Genomic DNA, 17,811 nt, shown 5'->3' on the forward strand with positions numbered 1-17,811 from the left:
GAGACTAACTCTAAAAGCCAGAAAAAGAATAAACACTGTGAGCAAAAAGAAACAAAGAAATACAATAACCATAGAGAAATATTGCGGTGACAGGGAACATCAAAACAAAAATTCAGGAGAGGATAACATTGACAATATACTCACATCCAAAACCTCAATGTGCTTGAAATTGTCTCAAGCCCAAAAAGCCTTCTTAGAAGTGCTCAAGAAGGATTTTCAAAGTGAAATAAGAGAGATAGAAGAAAAATTGAAAAATTCATTTAAAAATACAATACACAAAATGGAAAAAAAAGTAAACTGGAGAGAAAAAACCTTTACAAAAAGAATTGGCCAAATTGGAAAAAGGTACAAAACCTAACCAAAGAAAACAATTTGTTAATCATTAGAATTGTGCAAGTGGAAGCTAATGACTTTATTAGACATCAAGAAAAAAAACAAAATCAAAAGAATGAAAAAGGGAAGACAATGTGAAATGTCTCATTTGAAAAAAAAAAAAAAACAACAACTAACCTGGAAAATAGATCCAGGAGAGATAATTTAAGAATTAATGGTCTATCTGAAAGCCATGATAAAAAAAAAAAAGAGCAGTAAAAGCATCTTTCAAGAAATCACCAAAGAAAACTTCACTGAGGTCCCAGAACTGGAGAGTAAAATAATCATTGGAAGAATCCACAAATCATCTCCTGAAAGAGATTCCAAATTGAAAATGACAAGGAATATTGGTAGCCAAATTCCAAAATTATCAGGTCAAGGAGAAAATACTGCAAGCAGCCAGGAAGAAACAATTCAAATTTCATGGAACCAGAGTCAAGAATATGCAGGATCTTTCAGCTTCTACCTTAAATGACAGGATAAATTGGAATATGATATTCCAAAAGGCAAAGGAGCTTGGACTACAACCAAGGATCAACTACCCAGCAAAACTGAACATAATTTTCAAGGCAAGGCAATAGACATTCAATGAAATAAGGGAATTCCAGAGCTTCCTGATGAAAAGGCCAGAGATCAATGGAAAATTTGATCTCCAAATATAAAAGTCAAGGGAGACAGAAAAAGGAAAATGAGGGTCCCCCCCCCAGTAATCAATAAGACTAATTAGTCACATCCTGATACAGGATTATTTTGTTTTATGTATGTTTTATACATATATGTCAATCTTGAGAATTGTATACTTATGACAATCGAAAGGGATATTTGTAGACTGTGGGTTTCGGTATAAAATAACTGATATAATGATCAAAAATAATTAAGAGATAAAAAGGGATGGTTCTGGGAAAAGAGGTAAGGAGGTAGGAGAAAAGGGTAAATAACATCACATGAAGAGGCACAAAACATACTGTAGTAGAGGAAAGGAAAGGAGAGAGAAGAGCAGTATTTGAGCTTTACTCTCGGCATATTTGGTTCAAGAAGGGAATAACATACTGTGATAAGTATAGAAATCTAATTTGTCCTACAGGCAGTAAGAGAAGAAATGGGAAAAAAGGGAGGGGGTTACTCAGAAGGTAGGGAAGAAGTAGCAAGGTGAAAACAGTAAGATAAAGGTGGGGAATCAAGAGGGAGGGTAAACTGAGGAAGGTGGTTTTCAAAAGCAAAACTCTGTTGGGGAGTGGAAGGGGAAAGGGAGAAACAAAAGCATAAACAGGGGGTAAATAGGATGGAGAAAAAGACACAGATAGTAATCATAACTGTGAATGTAAATGGGATGAACTCTCCCATGAAACAGAATCAGATACCAGAATGCATTAAAAACCATTATCCTATAGTATGCTGTTTACAAGATACACATTTGAAACACGGGGATATACACAAAGTACAGGCAAAAGGCTGGAGTAGAATATATTGTGCTTCAGCTAAAGTAAAAAAGCAGGGGTAGCAATCCTAATCTCAGCCACAGCAAAAGCAAGGATAGATCTAATTAAAAGAGATAATGAAGGACACTACATCCTGCTAAAAGGCACCATAAACAATGAAAAAAGGTCATTATTTAATATATAGGAAACAAGTGGTATAGCAGGCAAATTCTTAGGGGAAAAGTTAAGGAAGTTACAGGAAGAAATAAACAGCAAAACCATACTAGTGGGGGACCTCAACTTCCCCCTCTCTGAACTTGATAAATCTAACCTCAAAATAAACAAGAAAGAAGTTAAAGAGGTGAATAGAATTTTAGAAAGGGCAGATAGACCTCTGGAGAACACTGAATGGGGACAAAAAGGAATATACTTTCTTCTCAGCAGTCCATGGCAAATAGTCAAAAACTGACCATCTACTAGGGCATAAAAACCTCACAATCCATTGCAGAAAGGCAGAAGTAGTTAATGCACCCTTTTCAGATTATGATACAATAAAAATTATTTGTAACAAATAATTATGAAAAAATAAGTTAAAATTAATTGGAAACTAAATAATCTGATTCTAAAAAATGAGTGGGCCAAAGAACAAATCATAGAAACAATTAATAACTTCATTCAAGAGAATGACAATAATGAGACAACAGATGAAAACTTATGGGATGCAGCAAAAGAAGTTCTTAGGGGAAGTTTTATATCTCTAAATGCTTACATGAATAAAATAGAGAAAATGGAGATCAATGAATTGGGCATGCAACTGAAAAAGTTAGAAAAAGAACAAATTGAAAATCTCCAATTATATAGCAAATTCGAAACACTTAACTCAAAGGAGAGATTAATAAAATTGAAACCAAGAAAACTATTTAATTAATAAATAAAACCAAGAGCTGGTGTTATGAAAAAAAAAAACAACAATAAAATTGATAAATCTTTGGTCAGTTGAATTAAAAAAAGAAAGAAGAAAATCAAATCACCAGTATCAAAAATGAAAAGGGTAAATTCACCTCCAATGCAGAGGAAATTAAAACAATAATTAGGAACTATTTAATCCAATTTTATGCCCATAAATTTGACAACCTTAGGGATATGGATGAATATGTATAAAAATGTAAATCACCCAGGTTAACAGAAGAGGAAGTAAAATACCTTAATAAACCCTTCTCATTAAAAGAAATTGAGCAAGCCTTCAATGAACTTCCAAAGAAAAAGTCTCCAGGGCCAGATGGTTTTACATGTGAATTTTGTCAAATATTCAAAGAATAATTAATTCCTATACTTTATAGACTATTTGGGAAAATAGGTGAGGAAGGAGCACTACCAAATTCTTTTCACAAAAAGTTCTCGGAAAATTGGGAAATGGTAGGGCAGGAAATGGGCGTAGACCAATATCTTACACCATATACCAAGATAAAGTCAAAATGGGTTCATGATTTAGGAATAATGGCTGATACTTTAAGCAATTTGGGGAGCAAGGAATAGTTTACCTATCAGATTTATGGAAAAGCAAAGAATTCATGACAGAACAAGAGATAGAGAGCATTACAAAATGCAAAATGGACAATTTTGATTATGTTAAATTAAAAAGTTTCTGTATAAAAAAGCCAATGTAACAAAGATGAGGAGGAAATCAGAAAATTGGGGGAAAATCTTTACAACTAGTGTCTGTTTTAAAGCCCTCATCTCTAAAATATACAGGGAACTGAGCCAAATTTATAGGAATAAAATTCATTGCCCAATTGAGAAATAAATGGTCAAATAATATGAACAAGCAATTTCCAGAGGAAGAAATTAAAGATATCTATAGGCATATGAAAAAATTGCTTGAAATCACTACTGATTAGAGAAATGCAAATCAAAACTACTCTGAGGTACCACATCTCTCCTGTCAGATTGGCTAAAATGAAAAAAACAGGAAAATCATAAACACTGGAAGGATGTGGGAAAATTGGAACATTGTTACATTGCTGGTGGAGTTGTGAACTGATCTAGTCATTCTGGAGAGCAATTTGGAACTATTCCCAAAGGGCTATAAAAATGTTCATGCCCTTTGACCCCGCAATACCACTTCTAGGGTTGTACCCCAAAGAAATCACACAAGTGGGAAAAGGACCCAAATGCAGAAAAATATTTATAGCAGCTTTTTTTTTTGTAGTAGCAAAGAATTGGAAATCAAAGGGATATCCATCAATTGTGGAATGGCTGAACAAGTTGTGGTATATGAATGGAATGGAATACTATTGTGCTATGTGAAATGGGGAAGATACGGACTTCATAATAACCTGGAAAAACCTATATGATATAATGCTGAGTGAGCAGAGCAGAACTAGGAGAACATTATACACAATCACAGATATATTTTGATTCTGTAATGAATAACCTTGATAAATTTAGATCTTGGGAGTACAAGTTTCAAAGATAACACCAAAGAACTCATGAGGAAGAGAGATATCTACAACCAGAGAAAGAACGATGGAGACTGAATGCAGATTGAGGCAAACTGTTTGCTCTCCCTTTTTTTCTTTTGGTTTTATTTTTGGTTTTATTTCTTCATTCTCATGATTCATTCCATAGGTAATAATTCTTCTTTACAACTTGACTATTGTGTAAATAAGTTCTATGTGAAGATATATATAGAAGCTATATCGGATTCCATGCTGTCTTGGGGAGGGGGAGGGAAGAAAATCTAGAACTAAGGATCATGCAGAATGGAGTGTTGTAATCTAAAAATAAAATAAAAGTCTTAATAAAACAATTAAAAAACATAATATGCAGGACGTTGCAGCTTCTACATTAAAAGATTGGAGGGGGGGGGCGGAGCCAAGATGGCAGCTGGTAAGCAGGGACTAGAGTGAGCTCCATACCAAGTCCCTCCAAAAACCTATAAAAATGGCTCTGAACCAATTCTAGAATGGCAGAACCCACAGAACAGCAGAGGGAAGCAGGGCTCCAGCCCAGGACAGCCTGGATGGTCTCTGGGTGAGGTCTATCCCACACGGAGCTGGGAGCTGGGAGCTGTGAACGGAATGGAGCAGAGCCCAGCCTGAGCAGCGTGGAACAACCAAACATGGAGTCGGGCGGATGGGGCCCCTAGCGCCCTGAATATGTGAGCTGCGGCAGTTACCAGACACCCTCAATCCACAAACACCAAAGACTGTGGAGAAGGTTAGTGGGAAAACTGCGGAAGTGGAAGGAGTTCGCGGTTCAGCTTCCAGCCCCAGGGGCAGCGAAGGTGGGGCAGCGACAGTTGCTGCTGCTTCTGGCCCCAGGCCCACCTGGTGGGAGGAATTAAGTGGCGTATCAGAGCAGGAGTGCACAGCCTGTAGACGATCTAAGCCCAGCCCAGGGTAGGGGTTCTTGGGGAAGGAGCAGTGCTGGTGTGACAAAGCTGGCACCTCCCCCCCAAACGTGGAAAATAGAACTCGTTAGTCTACAAGCAGTCATACCCCATGGAAAAACTCAAGGGTCAAGTTAGTTGGTTGGGAATATGGCCAGGCAGCGAAAGCATGCCCAGATTCAGTCTCAGACTTTGGATTCTTTCTTTGGTGACAAAGAAGACCAAAACATACAGCCTAAAGAAGACAACAAAGTCATAGAGCCTACAACCAAAGCCTCCAAGAAAAACATGAACTGCTCCCAGGCCATAGAAGAGCTCCAAAAGGATTTGGAAAAGCAAGTTAGAGAAGTAGAGGAAAAATGGGGAAGAGAAATGAGAAGGATGCGAGAAAACCATGAAAAACAAGTCAATGATGTGTTAAAGGAGACCAAAAAAATACTGAAAAATACACTGAAGAAAACAACACCTTAAAAATAGATTAACTCAAATGGCAAAAGATCTCCAAAAAGCCAATGAGGAGAAGAATGCCTTGAAAGGCAGAATTAGCCAAATGGAAAAGGAGGTCCAAAAGACCACTGAAGAAAATCCTACTTTAAAAATTAGATTGGAGCAAGTGGAAGCTAGTGACTTTATGAGAAATCAGGATATTATAAAACAGAACCAAAGGAATGAAAAAATGGAAGACAATGTGAAATATCTCCTTGGAAAAACCACTGACCTGGAAAATAGATCCAGGAGAGATAATTTAAAAATTATTGGACTACCTGAAAGCCATAATCAAAAAAAGAGCCTAGATACCATCTTTCAAGAAATTGTCAAGGAGAACTGCCCTGATATTCTAGAGCCACAGGGCAAAATAGAAATTGAAAGAATCCATCGATCGCCTCCTCAAATAGATTCCCAAAAAGAAATCTCCAAGGAATATTGTTGCCAAATTACAGAGCTCCCAGATCAAGGAGAAAATACTGCAAGCAGCCAGAAAGAAACAATTTGAGTATTGTGGAAACCCAATCAGAATAACCAAAGATCTGGCAGCTTCTACATTAAGAGATCGAAGGGCTTGGAATGCGATATTCCGGAGGTCAATGGAGCTAGGATTAAAACCTAGAATCACCTACCCAGCAAAACTGAGTATCATGTTCCAAGGCAAAATATGGATTTTCAATATAATAGAGGATTTTCAAGCTTTCTCAATGAAAAGACCAGAACTGAATGGAAAATTTGACTTTCAAACACAAGAATCAAGAGAAGCATGAAAAGGTAATCAAGAAACAGAAATTGCAAGGGACTTACTAAAGTTGAACTGTTTTGTTTACATTCCTACATGGAAAGATGACGTGTATGATACATGAGACGTCAATTTTAGGGTAGCTGAAGGTAATATGCATATGTATGTATATATGTATGTATGTGTATATATATATATATATATATATGTTTATGTATATATAGAAGTTAATGTGAATGTATGTATATATCTATGTGTCTATGTATGTTTGTGTACGTATGTATATATATATATACACATATATGTGTGTGTGTGTGTGTGTGTGTGTGTGTATATAAAAGAGAGAGAACAGACACAGGGTGAGTTGAAGATGAAGGGCAGATATCTAAAAGAAATAAAATGAAATTAAGGGATGAGAGAGCAACATACTGAGAGAGGGAGATAGGGAGAGATAGAATGGGGTGGATTATCTCGCATAAAGGTGGCAAGAGGAAGAAGTTCTGTGGGAGGAGGGGAGAGGGCAGGTGAGGGGGGAATGAGTGAACCTTGCTCTCATCAGATTTGGCCTGAGGAGGGAATACCATACATACTCAGTTGGGTATCTTACACCACAGGAAAGAAGAGGGAGGAAGATAAAAAAAATAAAAGGTGGGGAGATGATGGAGGGGAAGGCAGATGGGGGTGGAGGTAATCAAAACGAACATTTTGGAAAGGGGACAGGGTCAAGGGAGAAAATTCAATAAAGTGGGATGGGTTGGGAAGGAGCAAAATGTAGTTAGTCTTTCACAACATGAGTATTTTGGAAGGGTTATACATAATGATACACATGTGGCCTATGTTGAATTGCTTGACTTCTTAGGGAGGGTGGGTGGGAAGGGAAGAGGGAAGAGAATTTGGAAGTCAAAGTTTTATAAACAGATGTTCAAAAACAAAAAAAAAATGATTTTGTATGTAACTAAAAAATAAGATACAGAGGCAATGGGGCGTAGAAATTTATCTTGCCCTACAACAAAGGAAGGGAAAAGGGGATGTGAGGGGAGGGGGGTGATAGAGGGGAGGGTTGACTGGGGGACAGGGCAAACAGAATATATGCCATCTTGGAGTTGGGGGGAGGGTAGAAATGGGGAGAAAATTTGTAATTCAATCTGTTGTGAAAATCAATGCTGAAAACCAAATATGTTAAATAAATAATTTTAAATTAAAAAATAAGATTGGAGGGTCTGGAATATGATAATTCATGAAGCAAAGGAGCTTGGATTACAAGTAAGGATCAACTACCAAGGAAATTTGAGCATAATCTTTCTGGGGAGGAGATGGATATTCAATGAAATTCAGGACTTCCAGAACTTCCTGATGAAAAGAACAGAGCTCCACAAACATTTTGATCTTCACATATAAGACTGGAGAGATGCATGAAAAGGTAAATAGGAAAGAAAAACAGCAACAACAACAAAAAATGTTATTGCATAAGGGTAAACTGTTTGCATTCTTATATAAGAAGATGATACTTGTAGCTCTTCATAACTGTATCTTTATTATGATGTTTAGAAATGATGTACATAGACAGATGGTGTGGGTATAAGTTGACTTTGATTTGATTGAAAAAACTTAATTAGGTGGTGAAAAGGAATTGTAATGAGAAAATAGGAGGAGGCAGAAATGGGTAAATTACATTACATGAAAAAGCAGAAAAACCTATTATAGTAGAGGGAAAGAAGGGAGGGAGATAAGCATCATTTGAATCATACTCTTGAATTGCTTGAAAGAGGGAATAACATATCCACATAGGTATAAAAATCTAACTTTCCCTATTGGGAGTATGTGGGGAATGTGGAAAGAAAAGGAAGGGAGGGAGAGGGGAGTGGTAGATAAAAAAGAGGGAGAAAGTAGTAAAAGAAAAGGGAAAGAAAGGGCAGGGGGCTGATAGAAGGGAGGGCCAACAGATGGAGGTGGTGGTCAAAAGCAAAATTCTAGTGAGGACATAAAGGGAGAAAGAGGAAAGAAAAACATAAAAGGGGGAATAGGATGGAGGGAATGACACAGTAATCATAACTGTGAATGTGAATGGCATAAACTCTGCCATAAAAAAGAAGCAGAGAGAAGAATAGATTAAAAATCACAATCCTACAATATGTTGTTTACAAGAAACACATTTGAAACAGAGGGACAGAAAAGGAGTAAAGGTAAAAGCCTGCAGTAGAATATATTATGGTGCAGCTAAAGTAAGGAAAGCATTGGTAGCCATCCTAATCTCAGAGAAAACAAAAACTAAAACAGATCCAATTAAAAGAGACAAGGAAGGAAACTACATCCTGCTGAAAGACACCATAGACAATAAAGTTATATCGTTATTAAACATATATGTACCATGTGGCAGATATTTCCAGACAGTGGGGGAAGTAAGTGGCTGATTGGGCAGGAGTGCTAGGATTTCTTGGCTTGCACTGAGACAGTGTTCTCTTGCTTAGCCTTGCTTGCATCTGGGTTTCAGTGCTGGTTTTCAGTTCTTGGGGGAGGAGGAGCACTGGTATGGCAGACCTTGTGGTTGCTATGAAGAGGGAGTCCTCCTGGTAGTTACACAGCAGAAGGGACTGCTTGCACTCACATACCAGAGTGCAGGCCAGTAGATGGGGTACTTCATACCACCTCAGAATAGAAGTACCTCAGAAAACATCAGCACAAACTCCTGAAGCTTGAGACTGCACACACTCCACCCTGGAAATAGTCATACCCCAACAAAGAGCTCAAAAGTAAAGTAATTGCCTGGGACAATGAGTAGACAGTGTAAAAGGACTCAGACTATAGAATTGTTCTTTGATGACAAAGAAGATCAATCACTCAGCCAGAAGAAGTAAACAAAGTCAAAGATCCTACATCAAAAACCTCTAAGAAAAATATGAATTGCTCTCAGGCCATGGAAGAGGTCAAAAGTGATTTGGAAAATCAAGTAAGAGAAATAGAGGAAAAATTAGGAAGAGGAACGAGAGTGATGCAAGAAAATCACGAAAAAACAGTCAACAGCTTGGTAAAGGAGACCCCCTAAAATACTGAAGAAAATAACACCTTAAAAATTAGACTAACCCAAATGGCAAAAGAGGTCTAAAAAGCCAATGAGGAGAAGAATGCCTTAAAAGGCAGAATTAGCCAAATGGAAAAGGAGGTCCAAAAGATCGCTGAAGAAAACAATGCTTTAAAAATAAGCATGGAGCAAGTGGAAGGTAGAAACATTATGAGAAATCAAGAAGTTATAAAACATAACTAAATGAATGAAAAAAAATGGAAGACATCGGGAAAAATCTCATTGGAAAAACCACTGACCAGGACAATAGATCTGGGAGAGATAATTTAAAAATCATTGGGCTACTTGACAGCCATGATTAAAATAAGAGCCTAGATATCATCATTTAAGATATTATCCAGGAAAACTGCCCTGATATTCTGGAACCATAGGGGAAAATTGAAATTGAAAGAATCTGTTGATCACCTCTTGATAAAGATCCCAAAAAGAAAACTCCTAGGAATTTTGTAGTCAAATTCCAGAGTTCCCAGGTCAAGGATATAATATTGTAAGCAGCCAGAAAGAAACAATTCAAATATTGTGGAAACACAATCAGGATAACACAAGATCAAGCAGCTTCTACACTAAGGTTTCAAAGGGCTTGGAATATGATATTCCAGAGGTCAAAGAAGCTAGGATTATAACCAAAAATCTCCTACCCAGCAAAACTGATTATAATACTTCAGAGCAAAATATGGATTTTCAATGAAATAAACTACGTTTTTAAAAAATTTAATTCATTTATTTTCAGTTTTCTTTTTTTGTCCTTCATTCAGTTCCACAGGTTTTGGGATCAAAAATTTCTCTCCCTCCCTCTCCAGCTCCCTCCCCCCAAGACAGCATGTAATCCAATGTAAGTTCTATATTTACCTTCACATTGTACTTATTTGCATTATAGTACAGTTGTAAAGAAGAATCATAACCAAGGGAATGAATTGTTTAAATGGAGAAATGAAACCAAAAAGAAAGAAAAGGAAAAGAAAAAGAGCAAATAGTTTTGTCTCCATTTGCATTCAGACTCCATAATTCTTCTCCTGGATTTGCATAGCTTTGCAATAAATGACTTTCAAGCATTTTGATTAAAAGACCAGAGCTGAATAGAAAATTTGACTTTCAAATAAAACAATCAAAAGAAGCATGAAAAGGTAAACAAGAAAGAGAAATCATAAGGGACTCACTAAAGTTGAACTGCTTACATTCCTACATGGAAATATGATATTTGTAACTTATGAGAACTTTCTCAGTATTAGGGTAGCTGAAGGGAATAAACATATATATATATACACACACATATGTGTGTGTGTGTGTGTGTGTGTGTGTGTGTGTGTGTGCATGTATGTATATAGACAGAGGGTGCAGGGTGAGTTGAATATGAAGGGATGATATCTAAAAAAAATAAAATTACAGGATGAGAGAGGAATACATTGGGAGATGGAGAAAGGGAGAGACAGAAGAGAGTAAATATGTCACATAAATGTGGCAAGAAAAAGCTGTTATACTGGAAGGGAAGAGGGAGTCCGTGAAAGGGAATAAGTTAACCTTACTCTCATCGGATTTGGCTTAAGGAGGGAATAACATACACACTCAATTGGGTATCTTACCATACAGGAAAGTAGGGGGAAAGGGGATAAGACAGAAGGAATGAGAGAAGGGAGGACAGATTGGGGGAGGAGGTAGTCAAAAGCAAACACTTTCGAAAAGGGTCAGGGTCAAAGGAGAAAATTCAATAAAGCGGGCAGGATAGGATGGAGGGAAATGTAGTTAGTCTTTCACAACATTACTATTATGGAAGTGTTTTGCATAATGATCCATGCATAATACATATTTAATTGCTTGCCTTCTCAAGGGGGGTGGGTGGGTAGGGAAGAAGGGAGAGAATTTGGAACTCAAAGTTCTAAAAACAAATGCCAAAAACATTGTTTTTACATGAAACTGGGAAATAAGTTATACAGGTAATGGGGTATAGAAATCTACATTGCCCTACAAAAAAGTATGGAGAAAGGGGATGGGGGGAGTGGGATGATAGAAGGGAGGGCAGATTGGGGACAGGGGCAATCAAAATATATGCCATCTTGGGGTAGGGGGGGAGTGTAGAGATGGGGAGAAAATTTGTCATTCAAAATCTTGTAGAAATTAATGGTGAAAACTAAAAACGAAATTAAATATAAAAAAGACAGTACAAAAAAAAAAAAAAAAACAAACCTCTGAAAAGAAGACCTCCTTAAAAAGCAGACTTGCCAAAATGGAAAAAAAAAGATGTAGAAAAATTCGCTGAAGAATTCCTGAAAAATTAGAGTTAGCCAAATGCAAAAAGTACAAAAGTTCAGTGAAAAAATAATTCCTTAATATCTAGAATTGGGCATGTGTAAGCTATTTACAACACAAGACACTATGAAACTTTAAAACAAAATCAAAATAATGAAAAAATAGAACATATTGACTATCTCATTGGAGATAAAACTGATCTGGAAATTACATCGAGAGATAATTTAAGAATTATTTGACTACATGAAAGCCATGGTCATAAAAAGAGTTCACATTTCAAGAAATTATCACGGAAAACATCCCTTATATCCTAGAACTATAGGGTAAAATAGAAATTGAAAGAATCTACAATCACTTCCTGAATTTGGAACTCAATTTAAAAAAAAAAAGAATGTTAAAAATTGTTTGTATATGCACATGGAAAAAATATTTAAAAAATGAATAGAATATAATGTTTAAATGTGACATCATGAAACAACAAAAAAGTCAAAAGACTTAACAAATACAAGTAAATTCTGAAATACTTCATAGTAATAACAAGTTACTTGGAACTATATCAAGGTTACATAACTTAAGAATTAATGAATTACCAGAAAATTATGATGAAAAGTTAAAGCACAGGCATCATATTTCTTTTTTTTTTTCTATTTACCCTAAAAGAAGTGATTTTTCTGTCTCCACACAAATACTGGATTATTTGTGGCCAGATTATGTAGTATAAAATTAATTAGCTCAGGAAAAAAGTTTCATGAATAAAATCTCTATATTATCCAACTCATTGAATCCTTTCAAAATCAGTTGTCTAAAAAGAAAAAATAAAATATAATATATATAAATAATAAATATAATAATAATAAATAAATAATAGATGTAAATATAATAATATAATAATTAAAAGAAAAAATAAAAATGAAAAAAATTTTAAAAATTTAAAAAAAACCCCAAAAATCAGTTGTCTAATAAGTGTTATGAAGTTGAACTCTGAGCCATACAACAAAAATTCCAAAACAGTAGGTTTCTCATTGTTAACTAAAAATGAATTAAAAAGTGCAGGAGACAAACCTTTTCCTGTTCCCCTTACCCATACACTCCAATACATACCCATGACTCCCCAACCCATGTCATTATATTTTTTTTGAGATTCATTTTATTTTATTTTATTTTATTTTATTTTATTTCATTTTATTTAATTTAATTTTATTTTTATTTTATTTTATTTTTTTTCTAATTTAAATTTATTTATTTAACATATTTGGTTTTCAGCATTGATTTTCACAACAGTTTGAATTACAAATTTTCTCCCCATTTCTACCCTCCCCCCCACTCCAAGATGGCACATATTATGGTTGCCCTGTTCCCCAGTCAGCCCTCCCCTCTATCACCCACCTCCCCTCTCATCCCCTTTTCCCTTCCTTTCTTGTAGGGCAAGATAAATTTCTACACCCCATTGCCTGTGTATCTTATTTTCTATTTGCATGCAAAAACTTATTTTTTTTCTGTTTTTGAACATCTGTTTTTAAAACTTTGAGTTCCAAATTCTCTCCCCTCTTCCCTTCCTACCCACTCTCCCTAAGAAGTCAAGCAATTCAACCTAGGCCTCATGTGTATCATTATGCAAAACCCTTCCACAATATTCATGTTGTGAAAGACTGATTATGTTTTGCTCCTTCCCAACCCATCCCGCTTTACTGAATTTTCTCCCTTGACCCTGTCCACTTTCCAAAGTGATTGTTTTTGTTTACCTCCACCCCCATCTGCCCTCCCCTTCATCATCCCCCCCTTTTTATTTTTTTTTATCTTCCTCCCTCTTCTTTGCTGTGGGGTAAGATAACCAATTGAGTATGCATGGTATTTCCTCCAGAGGCCAAAACTGATGAGAGCAAGGTTTCCTCATTCCCCCTAACCTGCCCTCTCCCCTCCTCACACAGAACTGCTTCCTCTTGCCACCTCTATGTAAGATAATCCACCCCACTCTATCTCTCCCTATCTCCCTCTCTCAGTATGTTGCTCTCTCATCCATTAATTTCATTTTATTTCTTTTAGATATCTTCCCTTTATCTTCAACTCACCCTGTGTCTGCTCTCTCTCTTTATATATATATATATGCATATGCATATGCATATGTATATATGTATATATATGTACATACATACACACATATACATATATACACACATAGATATATACATACATACACATTCACCTATATATACATAAACATATAAACATACATACATATACATACATACATATATGTGTGTGTATATATACATATACATATATATGTGTATGTATATATATATGCATATATATATGCATATTCCCTTCAGCTACCCTAATACTGATGTCTCATGTATCATACACATCATCTTTCCATGTAGGAATATAAACAAAACAGTTCAACTTTAGTAAGTCCCTTGCAATTTCTGTTTCTTGATTACCTTTTCATGCTTCTCTTGATTCTTCTGTTTGAAAGTCAAATTTTCTATTCAGTTCTGGTCTTTTCACTGAGAAAGCTTGAAAGTCCTCTATTTTATTGAAAATCCATATTTTGCCTTGGAGCATGATACTCAGTTTTGCTGGGTAGGTGATTCTAGGTTTTAATCCTAGCTCCATTGACCTCCGGAATATCGCATTCCAAGCCCTTCGATCTCTTAATGTAGAAGCTGCCAGATCTTGGGTTATTCTGATTGGGTTTCCACAATACTCAAATTGTTTCTTTCTGGCTGCTTGCAGTATTTTCTCCTTGATCTGGGAGCTCTGGAATTTGGCAACAATATTCCTTGGAGATTTCTTTTTGGGAATCTATTTGAGGAGGCGATCGATGGATTCTTTCAATTTCTATTTTGCCCTGTGGCTCTAGAATATCAGGGCAGTTCTCCTTGATAATTTCCTGAAAGATGATATCTAGGCTCTTTTTTTGATCATGGCTTTCAGGTAGTCCAATAATTTTTAAATTATCTCTCCTGGATCTATTTTCCAGGTCAGTGGTTTTTCCAAGGAGATATTTCACATTGTCTTCCATTTTTTCATTCCTTTGGTTCTGTTTTATAATATCTTGATTTCTCATAAAGTCACTAGCTTCCACTTGCTGCAATCTAATTTTTTTTTTTTTTTTGCTTTTTGGCAGGGCAATTGGGGTTAAGTGACTTGCCCAATGTCACACAGCTAGTACTTGTGTCAAGTGTCTGAGGCCAGATTTGAACTCAGGTCCTCCTGACTCCATGGCCGGTGCTCTACTGACTGCGCCACCTAGCTGCCCCTCAATCTCATTTTTAAAGTAGTATTTTCTTCAGTGGTCTTTTGGACCTCCTTTTCCATTTGGCTAATTCTGCCTTTCAAGGCATTCTTCTCCTCGTTGGCTTTTTGGAGCTCTTTTGCCATTTGAGTTAATCTATTTTTTAAGGTGTTGATTTCTTCAGTGTATTTTTCAGTATTTTTTTGGGTCTCCTTTAGCAAGTCATTGACTTGTTTTTCATGGTTTTCTCGCATCCTTCTCATTTCTCTTCCCAATTTTTCCTCTACTTCTCTAACTTGCTTTTCCAAATCCTTTTTGACCTCTTCCATGGCCTGGGACCAGTTCATGTTTTTCTTGGAGGCTTTTGTTGTAGGCTCTATGACTTTGTTGTCTTCTTTAGGCTGTATGTTTTGGTCTTCTTTGTCAGCAAAGAAAGAATCCAAAGTCTGAGGCTGAATCTGGGTGTACTTTCGCTGCCTGGCCATATTCCCAACCAACTAACTTGACCCTTGAGTTTTTCCATGGGGTATGACTGCTTGTAGACTAACGAGTTCTATGTTCCATGTTTGGGGGGGAGGTGCCAGCTCTGCCACACGAGCACTGCTCCTTCCCCAAGAACCCCCAACCCGAACTGGGCTTAGATCTTCAGTAGGCTGTGCACTCCTGCTCTGATCTGCCACTTAATTGCTCCCACCAGGTGGGCCTGGAGCCAGAAGCAACAACAGCCATAGCTGCCCCACCTCCACTGCCCCTGGGGCTGGAAGCTGAACCGCGAACTCCTTCCACTCCCGCAGCTTTTCCCACTAACCTTCTCCACAGTCTTTGGTGTTTGTGGGCTCAGAAGACCGGCAACTGCCACAGCTCACCAACACAGGGCACCAGGGCCTGCTCTGCCCGGCTCCTGCTCTGGTTGATCCACGCTGCTCAGGCTGGGCTCTGCTCCACTCTGTTCCCAGCTCCCAGCTCCCCGCTCCCAGCTCCGTGTGGGATAGACCTCACCCAGAGACCATCCAGGCTGTCCTGGGCTGGAGCCCTGCTTCCCTCAGCTGTTCTGTGGGTTCCGCTGCTCTAGAGTGGGTTCAGAGCCATTTTTCATTGGTTTTTGGAGGGACTCGGAAGGGAGCTCAAGCTGGTCCCTGCTTTCCAGCCGCCATCTTGACAGCCATCATATTTCAATAAAATGCAAAGTAAAATGCCCCAGATATCATATGACCTTAGGACCCTGTAGGTATTAAAATAATTCACCATTCAGCTTCTGAAAGAAAGAAATCACAAAGTGAAAACTCTCAGACATACGATAACCAAAATAAAGAGTTCCCAGATCACGGAGAAAATACTATGAGCATCCAGAAATAAATGGTGAAAATACCTTCATGTCATAGTCAAGATCACATAAGATTTAGAGGTTACCATGTTAAAGAGTCAAAGGGCTTGAAATATATTTTTTTTTTCCAGAATGCCAAGGAGTTAGTATTACAACCAAGTATAACTTACGTAGCAAAACTGAGTATAATCTTAAAGGAGGAGGCTGATGAATATTTAATGAAGTGGAGGACTTAACAGTATTCCTGATGAAAGATCAGAGGTAAAATTATATATATATATATATATATATATATATATATATATATATGTATGTATGTATATATGTATGTATGTATGTATTTCCAAGCTCATGACTCAAGAGAAGCATAAAAAGGTAAAAATAAATGAGAAACCATATGATATTTAAAAAGTTTAAACTACTTACATTTCCATATGGGAGGATCATATATGTAATCCCTAAAAATATTATCATAATGAGACTGGTTAAGATTCTATTTAGACAGAAGGCATGGAAGTGAGTATTATGTTTGGATGATCTCAATACAAGAATGTAAGGCTGAGAAAGAAGGATTCATTGTGAGAAGAGGGAAGGGGAAGCATGGGTAAAATTGCCTGACATAAAAAGGCAAATAAGTAAAAATTTTTATTATGGTCAGGAAAATCTGAAAGGGACCTGGCAATTCTTGAGTCTTACATTTATCTGAACTTCTTCAACGGAAAAAGATAATAAATACAGAGTTGAGTATAAACATTCCTCTTATCCAACAGGGAAATAAGAAGGCAAGGGATAAAAAGAAAGGAGGGGTGTATAAGAGGAAGTATAAATAGAAGAAGTTAGTGGTCAAAATAGAGAAAAAAATGGGATAACACCCCAAAATGGAAGAAGATAGCAGAATATATTGGAAAACAATTTTTTAAAATTGTTTAATTAATTAGTTAATTTTTACTTTTAGTTTACAACATTCAGTTCCTCAAGTTTCTGAGTTTCAAATTTTCTCCCTCCTCCTCACCCAAAATGGCATGCAACCCAACATAGGTTCTACACATACCTTCACACTAAATATATTTTCGTAATACTGAAGCTGTGAAGAAGAACTATAACCAATGGAATGAACCATGGTAAAGCAGAAACAAAACAGAAACAGGAACAAAAACGAAAACAAACAAAAAAAGAGAGCAAATAGTTTCTTTAAATCTGCAATCAAACTCTGTAATTCTTTCTCTGTATGTGAATCACTTTTTCCATGTTGAATTTTTTGAGTTTGCTTAGAGCCTTGCATGGCTGAGAAGAGACAAATTTATCATAAAGATAGTCATCACAGACACCATGTGTCTATAATCATTTATAATCTCCTTGTTCTGCTCCCCTCACTCAGCATCAGATCATATAAGCCTTTCCAGGTTACTATGAAGTCCATATGCTCCTCATTTCTTCTAGCACAGTAGAATTCCATTACATTCATATTTCACAACTTCTTTAGCCATTCTCCAATCAATGCACATCCCCTTGATTTC

Source organism: Trichosurus vulpecula, chromosome 4 (assembly GCF_011100635.1).
Source record: "Trichosurus vulpecula isolate mTriVul1 chromosome 4, mTriVul1.pri, whole genome shotgun sequence".
In the NCBI taxonomy this organism is placed as follows: Eukaryota; Metazoa; Chordata; class Mammalia; order Diprotodontia; family Phalangeridae; genus Trichosurus; species Trichosurus vulpecula.